This window comes from Cyanistes caeruleus, chromosome 6 (assembly GCF_971803275.1).
Source record: "Cyanistes caeruleus chromosome 6, bCyaCae1.hap1.1, whole genome shotgun sequence".
Classification (NCBI taxonomy): Eukaryota; Metazoa; Chordata; class Aves; order Passeriformes; family Paridae; genus Cyanistes; species Cyanistes caeruleus.
The window spans coordinates 64,812,795-64,836,956 of record NC_141706.1 but is presented as its reverse complement, the minus strand read 5'-3'; the positions used below and the strand labels follow the sequence as shown (position 1 = coordinate 64,836,956).

The following is a 24,162-nucleotide window of genomic DNA, read 5'->3' as shown; positions in this document are numbered from 1 at the left end:
GAGCTGTTCAGTGTACACATTTTCTGGCTTGGAGGACAGGTAGGAAGGAATCCATTTTAGAAAAGAAACAGATCATCAGCTGAAGGGTTATCAGCACCCAGGGGTGGAAGCCCATGAATAAAGGCTGCACCTTCCATGGCATCAAGATATAAATTTCCCATGAAGAGAAAGGAAAATCTCCTTTTTAGGTGCATCCCCACTCTCTTTTTATCTAATCCTGCAAACTGGGCTGTGATCTCATGGGTCTTAAGTGAAGTCTCTTGGTTACTTCACATGAATCACCTGAGGAGCAGGAATTGGGCTCTGAATTTTTTCTCTGACAACCAGGCCAGGCCAGCAGATTCCAGTGGATTTAATGACTGGGGGAAGCCCAAGCCATTTTCCCATGAGTGTCTTCCTCCTGTCCATGCCCTGTGTGGCTGTGGCTGTCAGGAAAGCCCTGGCTAAAGCTTCGTGTTCCTTGTCAATAAGGCGGTGTCAGCAGTGCTTTGTCACTTTGCTGTTGTGAACTTCATGTCTGAGTGATGTCCTCAGCTTGGTGATGTCATTGAGTAAGAAAGTTCTCACTCAGAGTCATGCAGCAGCCCCACTTTGGGGGTAATTCCCTGTCTGGTTTGGATTTTCATGCCATGCAGAGCACTGACTTCTGTTTCTGTGGGTGCGTTTTAGAAGCAAGTGCCTGGGGACGCTGTGAAATACAAGGTGCCCTGGAGAAGAGAATGTTCCAGGGAGACTTTAGAGCCCTTTCCAGTGCCTAAAGGGCTCCAAGAGAGCTGGAGAGGGACTTTGGATAAGGCCAAGGGGTGACAAGTGAGAATGGCTATAACTGCAGGGCAGGGTTAGATGGGATATTGGGAAGGAATTCTTCCCTGGGAGCGTGCTGAGCCCCTGGCACAGGGTGCCCAGAGCAGCTGTGGCTGCCCCTGGATCCCTGGAAGTGCCCAAGGCCAGGTTGGACGGGGCTTGGAACAACCTGAGATAGTGGAAGGTGTCCCTGCCATGGCAGGGGGTGGAATGAGATGAGCTTTACTGTCCCTTCCAACCCAAACCATTCTGGGATTCTGTGGAACCTCTCCACACATGCACTAAGTACATAATAACCTGGCTGTGTAGGACTGACAGGGCTCTGTAGATACCTGCCCATGGCTCTGCAGGTCACTTGCAGCATCCCTGTCCTGCAAGACTGGCTCAGACTGGAGCCTGCATTCAATGGAGCCCATTAAAGTGGATATTTTTATTTTCAGAGTGGTTGCATATTATCAAGGAAAGTGCTTGTTGCTATAACCTGGATAATTACATAACATCAGGGTTTCTCTGCTTATCATTAGTATAATTTTAAAATTATTTGCAAGAAAATAAAAGTGGTGCCTGCAGTCGTGCTCATTTCCTAGACAAACATTCTTGTTAAATCCACATCCCCCATTTTAACTTCTCTTTTTCCTTTTTTTTTTTTTCCCTTTTCTTTTCTTAAAGCACTCTTGCCATCTTCCTAAATTTGGCTGTGCCACCATTTCATTTTGCTAATACCCCTTGAAACTGTTAACACTTTTTCCTGAATACTTTCCTAGTGGATACGAAGCAAAAAGGAAGAAAGGCTACTGTCAAATTGATTAAGTGAAAGCTCATTAGAGAAAGTAACAAGAGGTAAAATCTGCATATGCATTGCAGAAATGTGTCTGATCTTGCTAAGTTGTGAAAAGACAAAATAAGCTCAAACCTCCTTGTGCTGTAAGTAGTTCTGGGGAGATGGGGGCTGGGGATGGGAAGGGGTCCCAAATGTGTGTTACATTAAGGATTCCTCCTTAGAAAGAGGCTGTGGAGCAGCCCCTGCTAACACCACTTCACTGAAGGGTTTGCCAGTGTTTTAACGACCAGCCCTGATTTACAGGGGGCTGTGCCTGTGCCGAAAAAATCCTCAATTCCTTGAGCCCTGACAAACAAGACCCCGACACAAAACCCCTGAACAGCAATCCAGCAAAACCGCTTAAATGGTGGATCCTTAAAAATAAACCACAACATAAAGTCAGCAGTAATTACTCTGTGTGTTCTCAGAGCTCAAAACCACTTTTCTATGTGTTGTTTTTTTTTCCCCCAAGTGTGGTCAGGTAAATTATTTTTGGTCTTGAAATAGGGAGGATCTCCTTTTAGTTCCAACAAGTTAACTGGTTGAATTATTGATGACTGAAAATGGGCCCCATCAGCTCATCCTGGGGAGACTTAGAGGTACAGGCATGAGCTGGACACATCCTCTGCTGGGAGCACCTTGGATGGGATCCAAGTTTGTGAGTGTGTTCCTGGTGTTTCATCATGGTTGTTCATCACATCAGATGAATTCCACCTTTTTCCCATGGTTTGTACCCCCATAACCAGGGATGTCTGGATGCCCATGGGGATGCTTCACTCCAGTGCATCATTTTGGGGCATCTTTCTCAGCTTAGCTGGGCCTTCCTCAGAGGCTCAGACTGACCACTGTGTGATGGCTGCAGATTAAATTGACTTTGATTTCTGACAATGTGGATCAAAATTCTGATGTGATTTTAAATATGGACTGTACATCTTTCACAGGCTTTTATGTGAGAGGCAGAAGGAGCCTGGCACCTAACCCCTTGCTTCCTGCAGTAAACATGGTACTAATACCTTAAATAACTTCAACTTCTCTCTTACACACTCAATCAAGAAGACTTCATTTCTTCTGCCTTTAAAAATAAATAAATAAATATATTTATCTATCTCTAGCTAGATAGATAAATAGATAGATAGGTAGATAGATAGATGATAGATAGATAGGTATATCCCAATTGAAGGAGGCCAAAGAAGAGGAATACCAAAGTACCAAACTAAAGTAATGGGATTACTTTGAACTTAATCCATAAAAGACAGATATTTTACGGTTCAGGCTAAAACTCAAGGCTGACATCTAACCTGACACAAATATGCTGTTGCGTGTGAGAGCCCTTGTTAAAAAATAAAAATAAAAATAAAATAAAAGCTGGGAATCTGCAGGCATAAACCTGTCAGTGCTAATTTAAATAGGAAAATGTTTCTGTTTGGGAGGTAGACCACACGTCTGAAAGTTATGAAAGCAAACGCCAATAACAACCATCTAAGGCAGAGCACGTTCCTTGGAATGTGGAAATTACTGTATTACAACAAAGCTGTTGTTTCCACCAGGGTGTTTTGTAGCCTGGCTCATAATATTATGTATTTCGGCAGATCCCGGTAATTACAAATTTAAGTCTTAAATCCTCAGCTTTTCTTTATGTTCTCAAAGTACCCCTATAGGTATCCTCATTCCAAGCTTAAATCAGACCCAAAATACAAGGTGAATTGGGGCTGGTTGAATTCCTGCACTTTATAATGATATTTATTAAGCCAGTTTTGAAGGGAAATGTTGAGCCGAGCGTTGTATTTAAATCCAATGGTACTCCAAAGCGCTCTGGAATTGTTTAATTAAAACCAAGGTGCACATTAATAAGAAAGGATATCATTTTGTCATTTATACATAATTTCTTGATTTTGTTAGAGGAATAAAAAATGAAGAAAGCCCCCCAAAATATAAAGAGAAGGAAAGACCAGTAAGCCTGATAATAGCCCTCCATGGAGAAGAAATAAGTATACAACAGAAGAAAAGCACAGTGAGGAACATAATGTTAGTAAAACACTCTTAATGCTACACAAGCTGTAGAAAACGCTACTTTGCATTTTTGCTGCAGCATCGTTAACTGTGGGCAATTGAGTAAAGAGTGCACCTTTTAAACCAATTCCTTGTGCTGGAGACACAGCCACATCCAGGAGCCTACCTCATTAATATGCTATAGTGGTCAAATAGGAGATTAATAACAAAGTCACCTGCTAAACCTACAAGGAACCTGTTGATTAACAATAAGCTCCAAAAATAAGATACCAGCCTGCAAAGCAAAATCGAGTCCAAGGGCAACAAGTGCTTCTGTAATTTATTCCTTCTTTACACAAGGGCATAAAGCTCCCTTTATAACCGTGTTTTCAAGGCCCTGCTGTGAGCTGTAGGTGTGAGCTTTTCAGCTGATTTATTAATTTTAGTTTCAATCAAAGTGTCACCTGCAGACAAAAAAATGTCGGCCTCACCACAGAAAATACAGAAAAAAAAAAAAAGACGGGGAGGGGGGGAGAAACAGAGGCAGAGGAGAGAAAGAGAAAGACCAAAGGTTTTATTGTGATAAACTCTGCCAGCAATTGTTAAAATTTTTTTTTCCTCTTCTGGTCATGTGAGCACCTGATGGCCTATTCTCCATGTAGCCCAAATAATTCTCAGCCACATAATTAAAAAAAAAAAAAAAAAAATAAATTTGGAAATTAAACATTTTTGTCATACTTGGAAAGTCAGCCTCAGACCCGGGCAATGGCGCTAACCCGGCGGCTGCCAAAACAATCAGCCCCTCTTGTCAGTAGGGGGACATTCTCCCCAACCAACTGCCTGAACAACAAGTCCACTGAGCAAAATGTGCAAAAAATTCTCAATTAGTTGTCTTTATTTAGTGAACACTATGGGGTCCTCAACGGCGCTATAGAATTATGGCAGGAAAGCTGAGCTCTTCAGTGGCTTATTAGCATTCTCCGAGGGTTGGAGTGCTGCTGGTAGCAGACTGGTGCCTCCAGGAGCTGGTGGTGGGACCCCGGCACTCCTTGGGTTTTGTCCTTTTGTCCTTCCCAGCCAGCAGGAAGTGTGGCCCCATGTCCAGGGTATTCTGGGATATCTTCATCTCATTCTCCACTCGCCGGACCGGCAGCACCCGTGCTTTTGTCAGTGGCCAAGAGCATCCTCCTAGTCTGGGAAGCAAAACCTCTGGGTTTGCCACTAAAAAAAGCGACCAACCCACGTACAGAAAGTGGCTTTGCTCCCTCCTCCCTCCTTTCCCCAGCAGCTTTCCCAAATGAACATCCCCCATCAACGGGCAGGGGCTGAAAGAGCTGAATGTTGTGGTGCCATCCTCTTATATTACCTCAAATGTTATTGACACCCTGCTTCCCTGCTGGAGAAAAAAAAGGCAAAAGGGGTAAATGGAATTTGCCCAATTCTTAATTTAAATGTAAAGGTAATGCTTTTTTTTTTTTTTTTTAGCAGAAGAAATGGGGAGCAAAAAAAAAAAAGTTGAGTAGCAAGTGCTAGAAATGTCTTTTCTGAGAAAGAGGGTATTTGCTGCTTTAGGGAAAACACTATCATTGACTAAATTAACAGGTTGTCTTATCAACTGCCATAAGCCTTGAAGTCTAATTAATTTAGTACTGATCAATAGCCTTGAATGAAGCATTGATTTCTGCAGCTTTCTGGGGCTGCAGAAGAAACACGCTCCCTGCTCCTTGCACACTCCTCTCGAAGGAGCCAAACACTTAATTCTAAAAATTACTTTAAAAAAAGAGAGTGGCACGACAGGGGGTCCTGGGAAATCTCTCTTCTTGGAGCTTTATTTGACTGTAAGAATCCCTACCTGGGAGGAAAAGGATTCAGTAATAGATCAGGAAATGGCAGAAAGCTTGACAGAACTTAGAGGTATCCATGGGGTTTTCCTCATTCATGTCCACCAAAGTGTTGACTTCCTGGACATATAAATGGATTGAGCAGGAGAATTTGCTCTGTTTTCAAGTTAGAGACCTCTGAATAGAGTGTTAAAAACATTAGAGAACCAACCCTCCACAGTCATTAGAAAAAGAGCAAAGTCACTAAACACCAGCAGAAGGACATGAATGAATGTTGCTCAGCTGATGTGGGAATATTCGAGCTGCCATCCAGAGATGTGGGAGCCCATGGAAAACACTTCCATGGGGACAGGGAAGATGCAGAGGACAGTGGCTTGAATTTCTTGGGAGGTACAAGGAGGCACTAAAGGAGTGCATGGTGTTGGTGAAAAGGCTCTCAAGAGCCCCATCACGGTGGCTTCAGACCCAAAGTGCTGCGCCCACCCTGTGACAAGAGGCGCAAACCCAGCACTCGAGGCCTCGCAGGTGCAGGAGGCACCGCCAGCTGCGGCGCTTTTGTGCCATCCTCGCCCCGGGTGGATGTGGGCTGCTCTTCCCCAGGGAAAGGGGATCATTATTTGTGTCTGCAAGCCCGGGGGAGAGTTTCCCATCTGGCGGGATGGGGTTAAATTCTGCCCTGGGCTACGTCCTGGCATCACCCGCTGTGGATGGTGCTCCGCCTTCGGCACCCGGAGCCAGAGCATGGGGTTTCTTGCTTTGTCAGAATCACCCATGGCCAAATCCACCTGGATAAAATGAAGGAAAAAGATGAATTTAGAAGGTGGGAAGCATTTTGGCAGTACCAGCAGCTTTGCTGGGATGTAAGAGAGGCCAGAATCAGGCCCTAAATGCTTACAAATTAGCTTAAATTCCAAACCTGTGCTAGCAGGAGTCAAGCATTTTGTCAGGTCTCCTCCAAACCCTTCACTTCCACCACCCTGCCTGGCTGAAGCATATCATTCATTTTATTTTTTCCTCCCTATGTTCTCCATGGGAAAATACCATGCAAACCATAATTCTGTGAAAAAAAGAAATAAATTACAACAGAAAAAAAAAAAAAAAAAAAAAAAGACAATAGTAAAAATTTGACACCGCAGGAGAATTACATTTAACCTTTACAAAATTTGGCCCTTTTAACTCCAGGCTAAAAAAAGAAACCAAAAAGCCCTACCACAAAAGTCCCTCTCCTAGTCTGTTTGGGGGCCTCCATGAGTTTCCATAGCACTTTACAAAAGATCTTTATTGAAGAAAAGATTGGACAAACTTTCCTTATATGTGTGGCCCTAGTCATTAATTGCCCCTGTCTTCTTTACCAAGGCCTTATTCCTATGTAAATACCCTTGCATAATGTTACAGGCTATTGTCAGGCCAGCGCCAGTCAGTCGCCACTTATATGCATTTTTATTTCAATCCGCTGCGCCGCAGAATGAAAAGATGTCTGGACTTAAGCTGTTTACCAACTGGGCCAAAGCTGCAGTGTGGAAGAACTGAAGAAAGCACCAGGCAACTGCAGGAACAGGCTTGGACAATGCAAGCAGCCATTTTCAGTTGAGTTATTAACCTACCCTGAAACTCTTCTAATCTACGCCTTTTTTAAAGAACAAATGTACTGAACCAAACATGAATGAGCCAGGACTATTAAGAGAGAAATCCTCTAAAGGACTATTGAGTGCAACATAGGTTTGTAATCATTTTGTCTCAGTTGCCTGCTACCAACATTATCAATGATGAAAATGCTTGCTCAGTTGTGGGGGATTGTCCCGTAATTAAACGCAGCGCCGTACTGTAAAAGAACATGCAGGAACACAGGAGATACCGAGGGCTTTCAAACGAGCCGCTCCCAGAAAGGACTCGGAATGGGCATGGATTACAATCCAACTTGAAAAACTGAATTAAGGACATCAGGGTCCTCCTTTTAAAACATAAGCACATTTTTAAGCTCGCTGGGGAGGGAAGAGTCGCCAGAACAGGCTCTGGCACACAGAACGCTTGGGATGAAAAGGAGCTAAAACATGTAGAGGAAATTTTTCCTGCTTTAGGTTGGGGGAAAAAAGTGCAAAAATGGAACATCAAACCCTCACATGAGCTCGAAGAAAAAGGAAAGAAAAAAACTTATAAGTTTGCTGCAGGCTACATCTTTGTAGTGACTTAATGGCACTACAATCTACATAGTGTAGTATTAGCCTTAAGAAACTCTTGACTATTTGCATGCATATTAGAATCCAATGAGAGCTTAATAAGTGCATATATATGACAGAGGAAACATCTCATTGCATAGTTAAAGCTACAAAAAAACATTGAGGGAGGCAAAGTCTCAAGTTAATTACCATTACAATGCAATCAAGTACAGCAGTCATAGCTGAAATCCTTTTCTATTAAGACTGCTAGGCTCAACCTTGTCTCTGCAGGTCAGCTCCAGCGCAGATAACCTTTCCAGCAGACAAATACATGTAAAATTGGCTCATCTAATTAAAAGCTCAGGGAGGTGTAGAAAAATACCAGCACATTGAGGCTGAGCAAATCACAGAGTACCCCCTCCAGCTGGATGAAGCTACAATATGTGGCTGCTGTTTGTTCTGGAAGGAAACTGAGTCACTTACCATTTCAATAGGTTAATCAATTGACAATTAAATGGAGAAATTGGTTAACTCTGCAACAATTAACATGACACTCTATTAAGTACACTTTCTAATTGCCACAGCTGCAAGTGAAAATTAACGTCTGTGTCAAAGTGGCTGCATGAGGTTGGGCAGTTCCTGGTGGTGGCAAGGTAATAAATGTAGCTTTAAAAGCCTGTTGTTCATTTTAGACCCTCCAGCACAGTGGGGAAAGTTCCCAGTGCTGAGTTCTGTGGTTAGATACAGGGCACCACATGGGTTTATTGAGAGTGTGTGGACCCACAGGCTACTAAATACATTTGTGTGTGTGCACACACATTCCTGGAATAATGCTTATCCTTTTAAAACAACTTTTAAAACCCACTGTAAACTTCTCGGAGTGCAAAAGGTCTGTAATATACAGGTACAGTGAGCAAATAGTGTGTGTGTCATTAAAGGTACACATGGAGGCAAATTCCCTGGAAGTGTTCCCAGCCAGGCTGGACAGGGCTTGGGGCAACCTGGTCCAGTGGAAGGTGTCCCTGCCCACGGCAGGGAGTGGAACTTTATGGACTTTATGGTCCTTTTCAACCCAAACCATTCAGGGATACAATGGAAAGTCACGTAGTTACACCCATCCTGCTGCCCCGAAGGATAAGAAGGGAATAAAAGTAACCAAAGGTTGTCTGATGTCTCTGGAATTGGTGTTTTGATGGCAGTTTGGAAAAGTTATAGTTTTGAAGGAATTTTTAGTCGTGGCCAAGAATCAGAGCAGACACCAGCTGAGCCCTCCCAAAGTCGATGGAAATATTGTCTTTGCTTTTCAAGGGACAGAAATATTTGGGTTACAGGAAAAGGTGCTGAGCTGTGCAGGTTCAGCTCCCAACCCTCCTGTGCAGCTCCTGGGTGCTTTATTGGAAGTACAAGTGAGGTATAAAATACAAATACCTGGCATGGACTGTGTTCCTTGCTCCAAAACAATGATGTGGATGCCTGCTCCTCCCACAGTCCTACAGACTGTGAGTCCAGGGAAGATGTTCAGCAGTGGAACACAGGTCTCAGGCTGCTTTTCAATATAGATAATTACTGAATTTTTCACTTGGTGACCTTTAATCTCTGCTCATTCACACTACAAAAGCAGTAGTCACCAGGTCCACCAGAACTCTTCCTCTGGTCAAAACACAGAGATCTGAAGGAGATGCTGCTCTGGAGGAGGGCAACAAACCTCATCTTCACTTGGGTGCCTTTTCTGGTGCCCAGCAATCTGCATGAGTGAGGCTGCATTTTTTGAGGTGTTTAGGGAAATCTGCTTCCTTGTGGAGCCAGCAGTAGGATGAGCTGTGTCACACACAGGTGGTGGAGGACAAGAGTGTGACACACCCTTGCATTTCACTGCTGCTTTCCTTGTTTTCTGCAGGTGTGATGGGGTGGGAGGTGAAAGGAATAGGAATAGGAACAGACTAGACTAGACGAGACTAGAGTAGAATAGAATAGAATAGAATAGAATAGAATAGAATAGAATAGAATAGAATAGAATAGAATAGAATAGAATAGAATAGAATAGAATAGAATAGAATAGAATAGAATAGGTTTGTGCTGGAACAATCTGTTATTTGGGACTCCAACGTGAGAAGCCCTACAGAGACTTGCAAAGACAGTCAGGTTTTCCCAGAGTAAATTCTATTACTTCCAAGCTCTGCTGTGAAAGAAGCAAAGCTGTAAATCCTCAAAGCTAATAGTGCTATAATAGTAATTATTTGGTTGAGTTTTTTGTTTGTTTGTTTGTGGGGGTTTTTTGACCAGCAAAACTGAGGGAAATACAAAAGGTTACATCATTAACTGTTGTTTAGAACCCAAACCATGAGAATTACAGATTTCTGCAATGAGATGAATTAAGCTAAAAGCTATATTAAGCAGTACTGCACATCTGCTGCATTTTTTAATTCCCTGTGTGCCCTTGATGATTATTGTTAAACTTGTTGTTGGGCTGATTGATAACATCAACTTCTAACATTTAAACCAGCCTGAATACTCAACAGGCTGCAGAATTCCTTCCAGTTTGGCTTTCTAGAAACTCGTATCTGCCGATGGGATTGAATTTTTCTGGACCAGCCTATGAGCTGCTTTGTTTCCTGGTGCTGGAGAATTTAGATTTGTAGCAGGCAGAAAAGCCAGAGGGCTGGTGACTGTTTTTTCTTTCCTGAACAAAGTCTGTTGCAGCAGCAGGGAGGAGACTGAGGTCTGCCAGCATCCACCATCCAGCCTTGGAGTACCTGCAGCCACGGCTGAGGACTCCATGGGACACGGTGTGGATGTCTGATGTGCACAGAAATGTGTCACTCGCAGGGGCTGCTTGGCTGGCAGCTTCCCAGAGAGCCCAGCAGAGCTGGTGGCAGCAGTTCAGGCTAAATAAATAGTGAGGAATGAGAGATCAGGGTGAAATCCCGTCTTGGAGGAGTCTGCTGCTGGCTTTGCCAGGCCAGCACTCCTCTGCTGGAAAAAAAAAACCCTCCTGGTTTTTTAACCTTCCTTGGAGAAATACTCTGAGCAGACAGCACAAATCTTTGATACAACAGCTGGAGAAAGAGGAAAACCAAGAGTTTTCCCCTTTTATTTCATCATCAGAGTCTGTGCTGCCACCCCTGCCCGAGTGGAGGGGAGGTTTTGTCCCCGAGTGCCGCGGGTGTCGTTGAACATATACTTCTAATTGCAGCTGCTTTCCCTGTAATTATAGCTCAGTTTGGTTAGGATTTTCCTCCAATCCCTCATTTCCCCTAAAGCAAACACCAGAGCACCAGAGTTGTAACCCCAGTGGGGACATTTATTAATAACCCCCTTGGCAAATAGGAAAAAAAATCATTAGGCTGTATTAGGCGCTAAAATATTTTCCCACTGCAAAGGCTAATTGATAAAACCAAGCAGATATTATGGGGCAATTAATGTTAAGATGAAAATAAACACAAGAGCAAAACAAAAACAGGCTGATGGAGAGCAGGTTTTTTTCTGGCTTCCAGGAGTTTCTTGTGAGTTAGAAATGAGATGCTGGTAAATAATCTGAGATTACCTGCTTAGAAAAGGAGAGATTAAACAGGGAATTGAAGGAAGGGATTCTTGCATAGCTCTTCCAGTGAGAGTGGTTACAAGTCTTAAGGGGTTTTGCATGTCTTTCAAAAAAGACTTTCTATTTTGAATTGGCTTTTCCCCACATTTCCCAGAACAGCTCCATGTTCTGCACTTCACTGTAAAAGTTGATCAACCCAATGTGAGTTTTCAGTACCAGAGCAAAGTCCATAATGTTGTCAGTTTAAATAATTACAAAGGGGAAAAAGAGGGAAATATGTTGGTTTATCACCTGAACTGTCCCCTGCTCCAGATTCAAAATAAAGATGCTCCAGGAAAAGCAAAATCTGGCAAAACTCTGAACTTATTCTGGAGGGATTATCTTTTTATTTGCTGTTTGTACAGAGTCAAACACCTTCGATCTTAACCTATGTCCAGAGCTTCCAGCTGCCAGCACAAATCAAACAGTGGGTGACCAGTAAAGGAAGACAGACTGGTCCAGCCACACAGTCCATGCACTAACTCTGGGATGGGGAAGGTGATAATGAAGACACAGACAAACAAGACACTTCCTTCCTGATATTTTATTCATTCATCAAACAATATTACACATTCCCATCGATGCACGCAGTGGGAATCCTGCGGGGCTGATTAAAGGCAAGTGGAAGGGAAGAAGCAAAGTCAATTCTTTGCTAAGCAGCAGTTTTTATTTTAGCTAGGTTTGTAAATTTTTACTTATTTTAGGTTAGTTAGGTTCTCTAGCAGCGCAGAATGCAGTGCAAGTCCTGTCTAAAGAGGTGGTGGATGCAAGAAACCCTTCACTTTATTCTTCCCTGTATAGGGTTTAGAAAAAGTCACAACACCATGTATCTAAAATAATAATAACAATAATAAAAAAGTTGTATGTGTCCTGTTCCTATTTGAGGGTTGCACATAGGCTGACAGAGAGGACATCTGCATATCACAGCAGAGGTTTTTGGGGTTTTCTCAGGAAAATTCCTCCCGTGTCTGCTGGGACAAACCATGTCATCTAACCCTAGGAGAACTCCAGTGGGTATTGTGGGTCAGGGCTGGATGTTGTTGCACTGCCAAGCAAGTCCTGAGGGACTTGTCCCTGCTGCATCCAAGGTGGGGCAGGACCTTTTAACCAGGCCCTTCTTGACCCAGAATGAGCAGCTGACCACTCCTGGAATCAGCAGCCAGGAGGGTGTTAAAAGTCTGAAACACAAAGTGTGTGCCCTTTGTCTCTGATGCCTGGCTCTGAGATCCAGGAGAACACTGAATTTCATACAACATGAATTTTATGGGCATGTTTCCATGGTGTTACATGAAAATAACTCTTAAAGTTAGGTAGAAAAGCTAAAAGTGTGTGTAGATCAGAAAGTTTTCTTAAGTCACTGGGTGAAAAAGTTAGAGTATAAACTAGTTTAGAGAGCAGAACACAAGATGGAGGATTTAGTGTTGTCTCTTCCTTCTTCTTTCTTCTTCATTGATCAAGACCTTTTCGAGCTCTAATTTTTTCACCCAGTTGTAAATGGTTATTTAAAAGGACACCCCTCTTTAGCAGCCTGTGCTCAGGAGGGGGTGACACCTCAGGCTGCCTGAGGGCAAACTCACCTCCCCATTTACCTATGACCCAGCTGAGGTTGTGCTTGGCTTCCCATCACATTTCAGGGGCAGCAGTTCAGGGGGGGATGAGGGATGAGGATTTTTAGATGCAGAGTTGCTCACCAGCTTTTCCTTCACCTTTCTCAGAGGGGCTGTGGGAGTCTCATCCCTCCTGGAATGTACGGACTGCTGGGCACAGCTGCATTCGTGGGAAGAGAGCCTACACGGAGAGCCAAGGGCCAAGATGAAGGCAGGATACAAATCTTCAAGTCTTCTGTTCCAGCATCGAGGAGATGTCATGGTGGGAGCTCCTCCCAGCTCTGGATGAGATTTTGGGGGTCTCCAAGTTGATCCTGATCCATGTTGTGGATCCAAATCATCCCTTACCCAGAGATCAGCCTGTGGGTGAGTGTTAAAAGAGACTCTTGTATTGATAACATCAGCTGGATTATGTGGTTGTGTGGCCTCAGATATTCTAAATTTTCAGGGATTGGGGTACAACAAGTGTTGGGAAGAGGTGGGAGAGAAGGAATAAGTTGCTCATGGATATTCCTCCTACCAAGCCAGTTGCAAATGGTCCATCTCAGTGTCACATGTTGATAAAAAGGATTAGAGATTTCCCTTGTTTTAGACATCTACAACATGGATGAGGTCTCAGTTCATATGGTTAGGGAAAAATTTGAAACTTTAAAATCCAGACCTTAGAAAATACTCAAAAACTCCAAGAGTTGTAACTAAAAAAAAAAAGAAAAAAGAAAAGAAAAAGAAAGAAAAGAAGCCCCAAAGGGGAATCTATTGTTCCAGGGAAGGGAGAAATTGAGAGCAGATGAGCAGAGCAGTGATGTGTTGGGTATTTTCAGGCAGGGAGCTCTGCTCCTGCCTGGGTGTGGCAGTCCCACCACACAGACTCTGAGTTCCCACCATCCTTGAAGTCATGACCTGCCACTGGTGCCATGTTCCTGCCTTCTCAAACCAACCCACCAGATTTTGCAAAAGCCCTGAAGTAACTATTGCAGAGTTAATCATGTTCCTAATTCACCCTTCATGTTCAGGGATCCCTTCAGCTACAATCTTTTCATCACCAGACTCCCTTCCCAATCTTCTTCCTTACTGCCAAGTGCTCCTAGCAATGTTTTTTACACATCCATTTTCCCTCTTTCCCTTTTTCCTTTTATATCTGCATTGCTGTGGCTTTTGTGCTGCCCTTCACTGTTGTTCAGCCCTCTTCCTCCCAGTCTGGACATTTTCTCCTCTTCTTCTTCCTGGGATCCTCAACAGGACATGGAAGGAGTAACTGCAGAGAACCTGCCATGCTCTGCTGCTGCTTTTGCTGTGCAGGAGAACAGCTTTGAAAGTGAGAATTCTTTCAGCTCTGCCTACAATGCAGGCAGCACTCTTTCCACGTTGGAAATGAGCACAGCTCTACTCAGACCTCCACCACGGGAACTGGAGATGGTGGCCAGTGTTACCTCAAGCCTTGGACAGTTTAGAGTTTGTAGTCTCTAATTCATGGAATTGCAGAATGGTTTATGTTGGCAGGGACCTTAAAGCTCCTCCAGTTCCATCTCCTGCCATGGCAGGGACACTTTCCACTATCCCAGGTGTTCCAAGCCCTGTCCAAACTGGCCAGGGACACCTCCAGGGATGGGGCAGCCACAGCTTCTCTGGGTAATGAGTCTCTCTTTCTCAGCACCTTCTTCCACTCCTGGCTTTTCTGTTTCCTCTGGCTCCTCCTGCAAGCTCTGCCTCTCCTCTTTCTCCTGCACCACTTACATCCTGCCACTTTCTGGCCTCTAGGACATCGATTCTGGTTTGTTTGTGCTGCCTGCTTTTTCCTGTGATCTTCCAAGCTCCAGAGCAAAGTACAGAGGATCTAAGCAAGGCCAGGAAAGCACCTGCATTATCACAAACACAATTTATTATGTAGCAATGTTGTCTCACAGTTAACACACAGCAGTCACACCTGTCCCTGCTCAGAGCTGGAGCAAGTGACTTTTAAAAGTTCCTTCCAACTCAATTTATTCCATGATTCTGTGACCCCCAAAAGGCACCTTGCTTTCAAAAATCAGTGGCCAATATACCCACAGTGATATAAATGTGAGGGCCTGCTCCACAAAAGAGACAAATGTCAGGAGAGGAGTTTCTGGGACATGACTGGTGGTCCCTTGCCCCATGTCTGACTCATTCCCTCTGGTCCTGGACATCAGGGGGGCATCCTGGTGGTGCAAAGTCACCCTGGGCACAGGTGAGGGTGCCCTGCTGAGGGCTGGGGACAGCAGCAAGGTGCCTGCATCGCCTCTGACCATGCAGATGGACTGGGGATATTTGTGCTGCTTTGTTTGTGCCTGGGACATGAACCAAGAACCTCTCTAGGATGATAATGGAAGTGGCAGAGTTTATTTAGCCAAGCTGTGAGTATTTTGGGGTATTTCTGTTCTGCCTTATCACCTCAAAAAGAGGCAGACTGCTTAAAATGCTCAATATTTAGAGAAGCTTTTTTCATCTCTCTTGTCTTATGTTATTGGTGTGGAATATTCCCTTCTTAAGCACACTGCAATATTATTAGATAATTACTTAGCTCATTTTTCTATATGGGTTTTGGTAATTCATAATTGTCTCAGAGCTGAGGAAATGTTTCCTTTAAGAAGGTTAAACAAAGAGTTTATTGACATTAGTGAAGATTGGTTAAAGAAAACATTATTAAATAAAAGGAGCTTTATTTAAACACTAAATTAATCATTTAAAGGCAAATTAGAGGTCGTAACTCCTCCTAAATAAATAATGTTAAACAATAATTAGATATCCATTTTAGATTACAGGCAAGCACTTGGGTTCAGTGGGCTGAAAAACAAGTTTCTTCTCATCTCTTCAAATTTGTTCAATATACATAATTAAAGCAAATCACTGCCCCGCTTAAATTTTCCATTCCGAGATTAAAAAAAGATTCCGTTTGTAACTGTGTGTCATATTCACCATTAGATGATAAAACATCTTTAAAGCTTCACTTTCATGTAAAGAGAAGAAAAGATGAGAGCATCCAGAGAGATCCCCGGCAGTGGAAATCGATTCTCCTAAGCTACTGGTTACAGTTATCAATCTTATCAAACAGGCCGATGCATGCGTGCCCTCAGCCACTTTGATTTGTATGATCTCCCTTTGCCAGAGTTAACCTTCCCCACGTTCCAGCGTGTGCAAGAGCCTCTATCTGGGCTATAATTACCCTCCCTTTCATTAGTGCTCTTACTCATCTCTTAAGTGCGAGATAAAATTGAAGAAACGCTTTTTCCCCGCTCTCGCTTCGTCACGCTTTATTTTTTATTTTTGGAATTTTATTTTTTTTAATTTTTTTTAATTTTTTTTTTTTTTCTGGTAGGCTCTGAGCAGCCTCATTTGTGGTTTCCCCCCAACCAGCCTTCCCCCTTCTCATCCCCTTTTCAAAGAGGGATTCGGGACGGGGAGTCACAAACCCAGCACCCCACGTCTCGCCACCGCTGGGTTTGCATTAAACCTCCTCAAAATGATGGTGGCTGCTGAGCTGTGCTGACAGGGACCACACCACCACCCTCCAGAACCTTCCATGGGCTCTGCTGGCCCCACTGCCAGCCGGCTTCACCAGCAGCACTGGGAATTTTTGTCGGCCGCGGTACAAGCGGTGAGGAGTTGGATTAATGAAAGCTGACGTTGGCGCTGATAAATAATGACACCACCGAAAGCAACCTCGGCGGTGGATGGCAACATCAAAAAGCCCAGCAGATTTCACTCTCTATTAAGGGATTGTCCTGCAAAGAAGCAGGAATGGCGGTGGGGGAAAAAGCTGGATGCTCTGGCAGGGTTTTACACAAATCTGCCATCCGTGGGTCAGCGTTTTTTTGCACTCTGCTCTTGCCTTTGCCACGTTTGATTTTAGGCTGAGGTGAGCCAATATTGCCCTGCTAATTGTCACCCCTAATTGCACCCTCCTCCTCAGCTTTCCCTCCAGTTGTTTCCCACATCTCTGCCTGGCACCCAGGCTCCTGCTCAGCCCTTCTGCATTGCCATCACTAAGGTGAATACAACTTTCACCTGTATCTAAATAAATATTTCACCCGTTTTCTTGCTGCTTCCTTTTCTCTTATTTTAAAATGAATGTGGCTGACGCTGGAGATGATTTTAACCCCTGCAAATTTTATCCTACACCTCACACAGATCTTCAGGGTCTGCAGCAGTAGCAGGGATTACAGATTTCCTCTAAATCTGTATTCTAGGAAGAATAATATCGCCAGGAAAAGTTGTTTTGCACAACCCTGCTATCTCTCATTAGCTAGCGAACACAAAGGAGCGGAACAAGACTTTTCTGATTATTTTAGTGGTTTTTTTTTCCCCCCCTTAACTACTGAATTTACACACAAAAAAGAAAGGCACTTTGTATTTAAGGTTAATCAAGTTTCAGTACAATTTTTTACAAACTGGAATCACACTAATCTTTTTTTTCTTGCTCTAATGTGTGGCTGTTGAAATCCTTAGCTGTGATAAATTAAGCTACTTATTAATCTAATTATCGTACATTCATCCTAGAAACTTTCATGTGACTTGAAAAGGCTATTCAACCTTTTCCCTCCCCTCCTAGAAAGGGCTCAACCTTGCACCAATTAAGATCATTCTGAAGTAATGCTTTAAAAAAGCTTTCTTTAATCACCCAGTGGAACATGGGCTGATGGTAAGCAAACTAAAAGCTGTGAGAAAAGTTTACCTTACCTTTCAGTCTGGATATTTTTTGAGTTGGAAGAGGATGGTCTAATTGTGGTGTTCCTCTTTTCCTCCTCTTCTCTGCTCTCCTAAATAAATCTCTGAAATTATTTAGCACAAAAAAAAAAGTTGTGAGTTGCTTTTTTTTCTGAGTGTAGCAAAGGACAATGTATGAAGGAAAGATGTATTTGAACAAAACACATGAAGCGTTGGGTTAATTGGAAGAATTTGACTCCCAGAGTATATATTAACCATCCAGATATCATAGACTCTGCTTTATTTTAAAGCCTTATCTATTGACAGGAAAACATCCCAATTCCAAAGTATCCCAGGGATTAAGAAAAGGAGAAATAAACCCCCAAGTACCGAAAAGAAATAGGTTGCAAGTGTCTCCTATCTTAAACATCCATTCATCGCCAAACGGTTTTGTTACTTTTTCTTAATAACCACATAAATGGAGCTATTTTATATTCAAATTAAACTAGGTATTAATTTGAATGCAAAGCAGCTCAGTTTGTGCCGTTTCAATGACAGGTTTACCCCCAGACAGAATTTATGAACAGCCCGATGTGAGGGAAGTCGGCTCCTGCTCCTCACCCCCTCTCCGTGCCTAGCAAACTTGCTAACTGTGAATAGTTTTTGAAGTGAAGATTAAAAGAGTGGAATTATAAAGTATAATTACATTTTATTGAAACTCTAGAAATCAGAAAAAAATTCAGCAGGAAACTTTTAGTGAAACATGATGTGTTGTCATTATCATTAAAAGATAAAAGTTCCATACTGTTTTTATCTGTTTATTTGGAAGAAATCCAGCCTTTGCAGTTACGCAGGAAACAAAAAACTGGAATGCAGGAGTAATTATTAAAACTGTGTGATTTGTTATCTCAGCTACTGTCTTTCCAAATGGTAATGCGATATCAGCAGCTGCAGACGGTCGCTGATTTCCTCTATTAGTAAACAAGTGCTTTGGAGACCTGTGTGAGGCACTTTAAGCCCACTACTCCCCGAAGTGCTGTCAGGCTTAACTACTAATCCATGGTATTTCAGAGCACTGGAAATTCATCTTTATAAAACCTGAACAAAAAAGGGAAAAAGCCTGGAGGGCAGGAGCTCCCTCTGGTGAGACAAATGACATGTTCATTTATTAATGAAACAATAACCCTGGAAAGAGGATCAAAGCACATTCCATCCTCACTTTACAATCCCCAATTTTCTCAGGCCATACCATTTAATTGAGCCATGACAATGGAATACTTAATTGTTGCGTTAAAGTTTGAAGAAGCGACTTCTTCAGAATCAATGTTCATTTCTGGATTATGACAGTATAATGTTGCCAGCTTGTAGCTGCTGGAATTTTATTTTCTCTCTTTATTTTATGCAGAGAGAGAAAGAGAGAGAGAGAGAGAGAGAGAAAGAGATGATTTTATTCTTTTACCAAAGGCTTCTTATCCCTCCCCATGAGCAGGGGTGAATATACCTGTACTGGAGGTAAAGCCTGGCTGCTGGCCCAGCACTGAGGTTGTGCTCAGGGGGACAAACCTGGGGGTGACTTCTGTGGCAGGAGGAGGAATGCAGGGAGTGCAGCACCCAGAAAAGTGGAAAAAAAACCCCCAGATTTTAAGATTCAAGGAAAAGCTGAAATAGGGAGGCAGCCTCTGTAAGCTTGTATTTCTGTAAGCACCAGAGAGGTTCCTGAGGGTTCCTCTGGCCCTGGAAGCTGTGTTCCTACATCCCCATTTCTCTGACTCTGGGTGCAGGCAGGTCCTTGTCCATCCTTGTTCCCAGAGCCAGCATTGCTCCAGTGGCACCCCTCATTTACCAGCTCTGTGATCACACCCCCAGCCTGCCCACCCTGCTCTGCCCATGCTTTACTTTCTCCCAGCACTTCAAACGCAAGGATACCTTTATGCTTGGGGGTGCCTGAAGGGCTTTTGATTCTCCCTCTGATTTCAGATGAGGTCCTAGAGGATCCCCTGGTTCCTTCCCAGGAGCTCACATTGTTTTTCCAAGAGGCAGAAGGAGCATCCTTCTGCTTTTGTGTCCAGCTGCTTCTGGGGCTCCCAATATTTTGAAAGGCCATGAAGAACATGGAGGTGCTCACATTAAAAGCCCCATTTCCTAAAAGAGAATATCTTCTGAAATGATTATGTGTCATATCTGTCTCTCTGAGTGTCCTTCCCCTGCCACCTGATTTTACCAAAATTCTTTACTGGTGACTCATTTTGTATAATTGATATTTACTGACTTGGTCCCCGGCAGTGATTGACTGCATTATTTTTCTTTAACCTGATTTTAACTTAAATACCATTTTCTGGGTGCCTGCAAAGATGCAGCTAGAAAGGCTATCGTGCATGAGTGTCTGCTACCTTTAAATTAATGCTTTATTAATTCTTCCTATGACATGTATTATAATACACTTGCATGTACATAGAGCCTATCCTATAAGAACCCTGAGACACTTACAAACATTAACTAAGCCTTACAATCTTCTTACTTTGGGTAAACAGGGACAGAGGGAGGTTAAGTCTGTCATCCTGACAGCTCTGTGCAGAGCTGGGCAAGGAACTGCTCTGTCCTGACACCTTGCAGGCTCTGGGGGTCTCACAGTCCCTGTAGGGTGGCTAACACACCCCATAACGTGGCTAAGGCACCCCATAGCTGGCTAGCGTTCCCCATTCCTCTGTATGTGGTGGAAGTGGTTTGCAGGACTGGGAAAATGGGTCAGGATCTCCAGAAAATCAAGGTGATTTGCCTAACTTACCCACATTTCCCCTCCATCCTTACCTGACTCAAGCACTGGTCTGGGTATTGGCTGTGCAAGAAGTGAGCAAGACCTGGTTGCTCAGCAGAAGTATAAATCATCCTAGAAGTTATTTCAGAGGGGTAAATAAAGAAGGACAGAGCTGCTGAGAAATCCACCTAAGCAACAGGTCAACCTTGGTGAATGTAAATGTGTCTTAAAGACATTGAAATCTCTGTAGGATTTAATAGAAAATATGGCTCGTCCCCTTTTCCTGCTCTAAACACGAAGCATTGAACTAGAAATGGGGTGGGGAACCTTTGGGATTTGGGCATCATAGGATGCATAACTCTCAAAATAAACACATCCCACTGTAGGGTGTAGCAAGGGAGATCCCTCCATGTAGGTCAGGTGGGATCCCACTGCAATCCTGACAGGGGAACGAACAGATGAGAAAGTCTGAGTAAATTAATTGTGTAGCAAAGCCCAAGAGGACTCTATTTTTTTATTTTTTTATTTTTTTTTCCTTTGGAGTATTAAGAAATCTGTGTAAAAATCCCCTGCCTTCCAGAGGGCACTGCATGACAGGCACTGGGCTATTTCCAGTGTGCCTGGGAGCTGTGGTCCTTTCATTTCTCTTCTCCTGCTGCAGCAGGGTTTAGCTGACCCATCCTTTCTGGGGGAGTGTCAGGATACCCTAAATACTCCCAGGGTGAGGTCACAAGGACCAAAGGCAATAAAATCACCCTGGATCCCTCTGCATGGACCATGCAGGGCTGGCCCTCCTATGGGAACTTTTGTGACCCTTCCATGCCTGGGATTCTCCCTGCACCAGCAGAACTTGTTTAGTTTCACCCAAAAATTAAGAGGAAAGACCAGCTTTGTAGATAAACATTCAAAGGAATGGGTTATCCCTTCCCTTTTTGGGAAGGTGAGTGGCCAGCACTGGAGTGAGGCCCAGGGATTTGGAGAGGAGGATGGATCCTGAGCAGCAGCACGAGCCGAGTCCTTCCGTTCCAGCTTGTGGAGGTGAACCTGCTCCTCCTGCCCTGCCCCTTACCTACTGATTCCCTGGAAATCCGATTACTGATCCAGGCCAGCCGTACGTGCAGCCAAGCAATTACATTGTTTTTCCTCCTCTCGGCGGGTCCTGCGGGCTGAGGTTTACGGGGAAACGGAGTTTTAAGACAAAAAAAGAAGCGCTTGATGATATTGGTATTACGGAGACGGCTTACAGTGCTGGATATTACCGTTCTGCTCGGGAGTGATTAAGGGTTCCAGTTGAGACTGGATGCTTTATTATGTTTTATTGAAGTGTAGGAAGAGCTGGGAAATGAGGGGAAGGGGAAGAGGCAGAGTGGAGTTGCGGTGATGTTACAGCTGGGGAGCTGAGGTGTGGGATGAATAAACCCCTGGTCCTACAAGGATGGAGTTCTGCCCACGTGTTCATGCCCAGAGCAGATATGATAAGATACAATATGATATGATATGATAATATATGATATGATATAACTGATATGATGTGACCATCCTTGGCAGTGCCACAGACGTTCAGCCAAGGTCACAGCACAGACACTCAGGCTCCACCCAGAGATTTCCCCTCCTCCCTAGGCCAGACCCCTGAGCTTTCCCACCCTGGAATGGGTTTTAATGCTGCGCCCATTTGGGAGTTTTGGATAGCTGGCTTGGGAGCAGGGCATGGCAAAGTCATAACTTCCCATCAGGGAGCAGGAGAGCTTTTGGAACTGCAGAGGAAATGTTTTCTTTCACAAGTTTAAGATAATAAACTCTACTGAGTGAGCAGACACCAGGAAGAAATATTTAATTATCCTTCTCACCATTATGAGGAACTTCTGCCACTCTTCAGGTTATTATACAGTAAATAACCAGTTTTCTAAAGGACAGAGCTGTTTTAATTATATGACAATGAATGCATAATTATTATGTTTGTTAGGAATGAATCACAAGACAACAGACTTGATATTGCTGCTCTAGTTAGTGCATCTTAATTACTTTTTCATTTATTTTGCATATAAAAGCTATTTGCTAATTGTCTTTGCTGTAAATATGCAAAATATAATTAGTCATTCATAATTCTTTATGTGTTATCTAACTGTACATTTGTTACTGAGGAATGTATATTAAAGTTTGCATATTTAATGTGCTTTTGTGGCATAGAATATTTTTGTACAAAGTTTTCAGGAAATATTAGAGACATCACTTAAACCTTCTTTTAACCCCTTTTCCTATGCAAACTAATGTTTCCCAGAAAGACTAGATATTGATAAATAAAATCTCCTGGAAATACATATCTGTTTTCTAAGCATTCAGTATAAATCCAGTGCTGATGATATGAAATGCCTCCTGGTCTCAAACTGAAACCAGAGAGATTAGGGCCTGTTAAGAGTGTTGCAAGTTGGTCTCTGCAGTGAATTTAAACTGTAAATGCAGAATTCCAGATGATTTGTGTCCTATTGCAAGATTGAGTGAATTTATCTTGCTGCAGGTGGGTTCCTGTGGTAGTCAGGGCCATGGTGCTGAAGAATCTGGTGGCAATATTTGGTTTAGATGCTGTTGATCAGAGCAAGAGGTCACTGCTCCTGCTTATCGTAAGGCTATTGAGCTTCAGTCAAATAATAAAACATACCAGGCTTGAAATCTTAATTTTGCTCTCCAGTTTTGGCACTTGTTGGATCTCTCTTTAGTCAGGTTGCTCGCCCTGAATTGGAAAACCACATAAATCCTTCACGCTTTTCTCTTCCCGAGGCTTAGGCGAGTTCTGTCTGTAATTAGCCCTGTGCAAGGCCCGCCGTTGCCGGGAAAGTTTTACCTTGTGATTAGATTCCTTGCAGAGATTGCCTGCTTCAAACAGGCCGTGTGTTTTTGGGAGCTGAGTGGCAGCCCAGGTCTCGGGGAGCTCTGCAGATAATCGCGCATCAGCTGCTCCCTCGTCGCGGCGCATCGCTGCCGCCGGCGCGCCTCACGTCCCACATTTCTCCATCTCAAACATTTGATTTACTATCCGGTTGTACTGTTAATCCTATGTCATGACACTCCTATTCACTTCTGCTTTTCAGCTGAAAGCAGCTTCCTATGAAGATAAAGCTAGGTAAAATCTATTGTAGGGGGAAGAATAACTTGAATGCAGCTATCATATCGAAAAGAAAACACACTCCTCCACTCTTCACCCTTTAGATGCTCTGAATACTTTCCTTAATGATGAAGTCAAATAGAATAGCCACTGAGAATACAAGCCATGGTTATTTTTTTTTTTTTCCTCCCCTTCACAGGTAATCCTGCTCTGTGATTCTGTAATTGTTCTTATTTACATTGGGCAAATCTTTTTAAACTAACATATATAAAAAAGAGTGACAGTAGGGTATGAATTAGGGAAATAAAAAAACCCAGCTAACATGCTTCAGTAAATTGTGAGATGAATAAATCATACATATCCCTACTTATCAAACAAGTATTTAGAAGCAAATTTAAATAATGCTGTTTAATGCTGGCACTTGCATAAACCCCACAACTGTCACTGGCATTTTTTTCAAGCAGTTCACTCCTTGAGCTATAGATTAAAAACCATACATTTTATGCATCTGGCACAGTACACAAAAAAACCCCACCACCCAACTACTTTAAATGATGTTCCACTTCCTCACAGAAGCTGTGCAACAGCATTTAATCAACTGAGAGCTGAAAACTTTGTATTTCACATCACAGGTGGGGTTATGCCTGTGTGAAAAGGGGAAAGTTATATAGGACAGGTGAAATTTTAGTTTCCAACCTGCACAGCCAGGAGATACTCTGTTAGAGGGAGGTGAATTCTAACTATATTCCTTTCCCTGTAAATAGGCTGGACATGGACATGCTATGAAGATATATTGAGAGCATTTGAATATTTTTCTGCCCATTCAAGCTTTCTTAGCTTTTATGGAG

General features: G+C 43.2%; 1 long non-coding RNA gene across 1 annotated transcript; it reads right to left on the bottom strand.

Moving 5' to 3' along the window:
* Positions 1-4,479: 4,479 nt before the first annotated feature.
* Positions 4,480-8,099, bottom strand: LOC147652780 (uncharacterized). Its single transcript, XR_015287728.1, has 3 exons — positions 7,821-8,099; positions 6,371-6,511; positions 4,480-6,239 (listed from the first exon to the last, which is right to left on the bottom strand). It is a non-coding gene; the product is annotated as an uncharacterized LOC147652780 (long non-coding RNA).
* Positions 8,100-24,162: the final 16,063 nt, after the last annotated feature.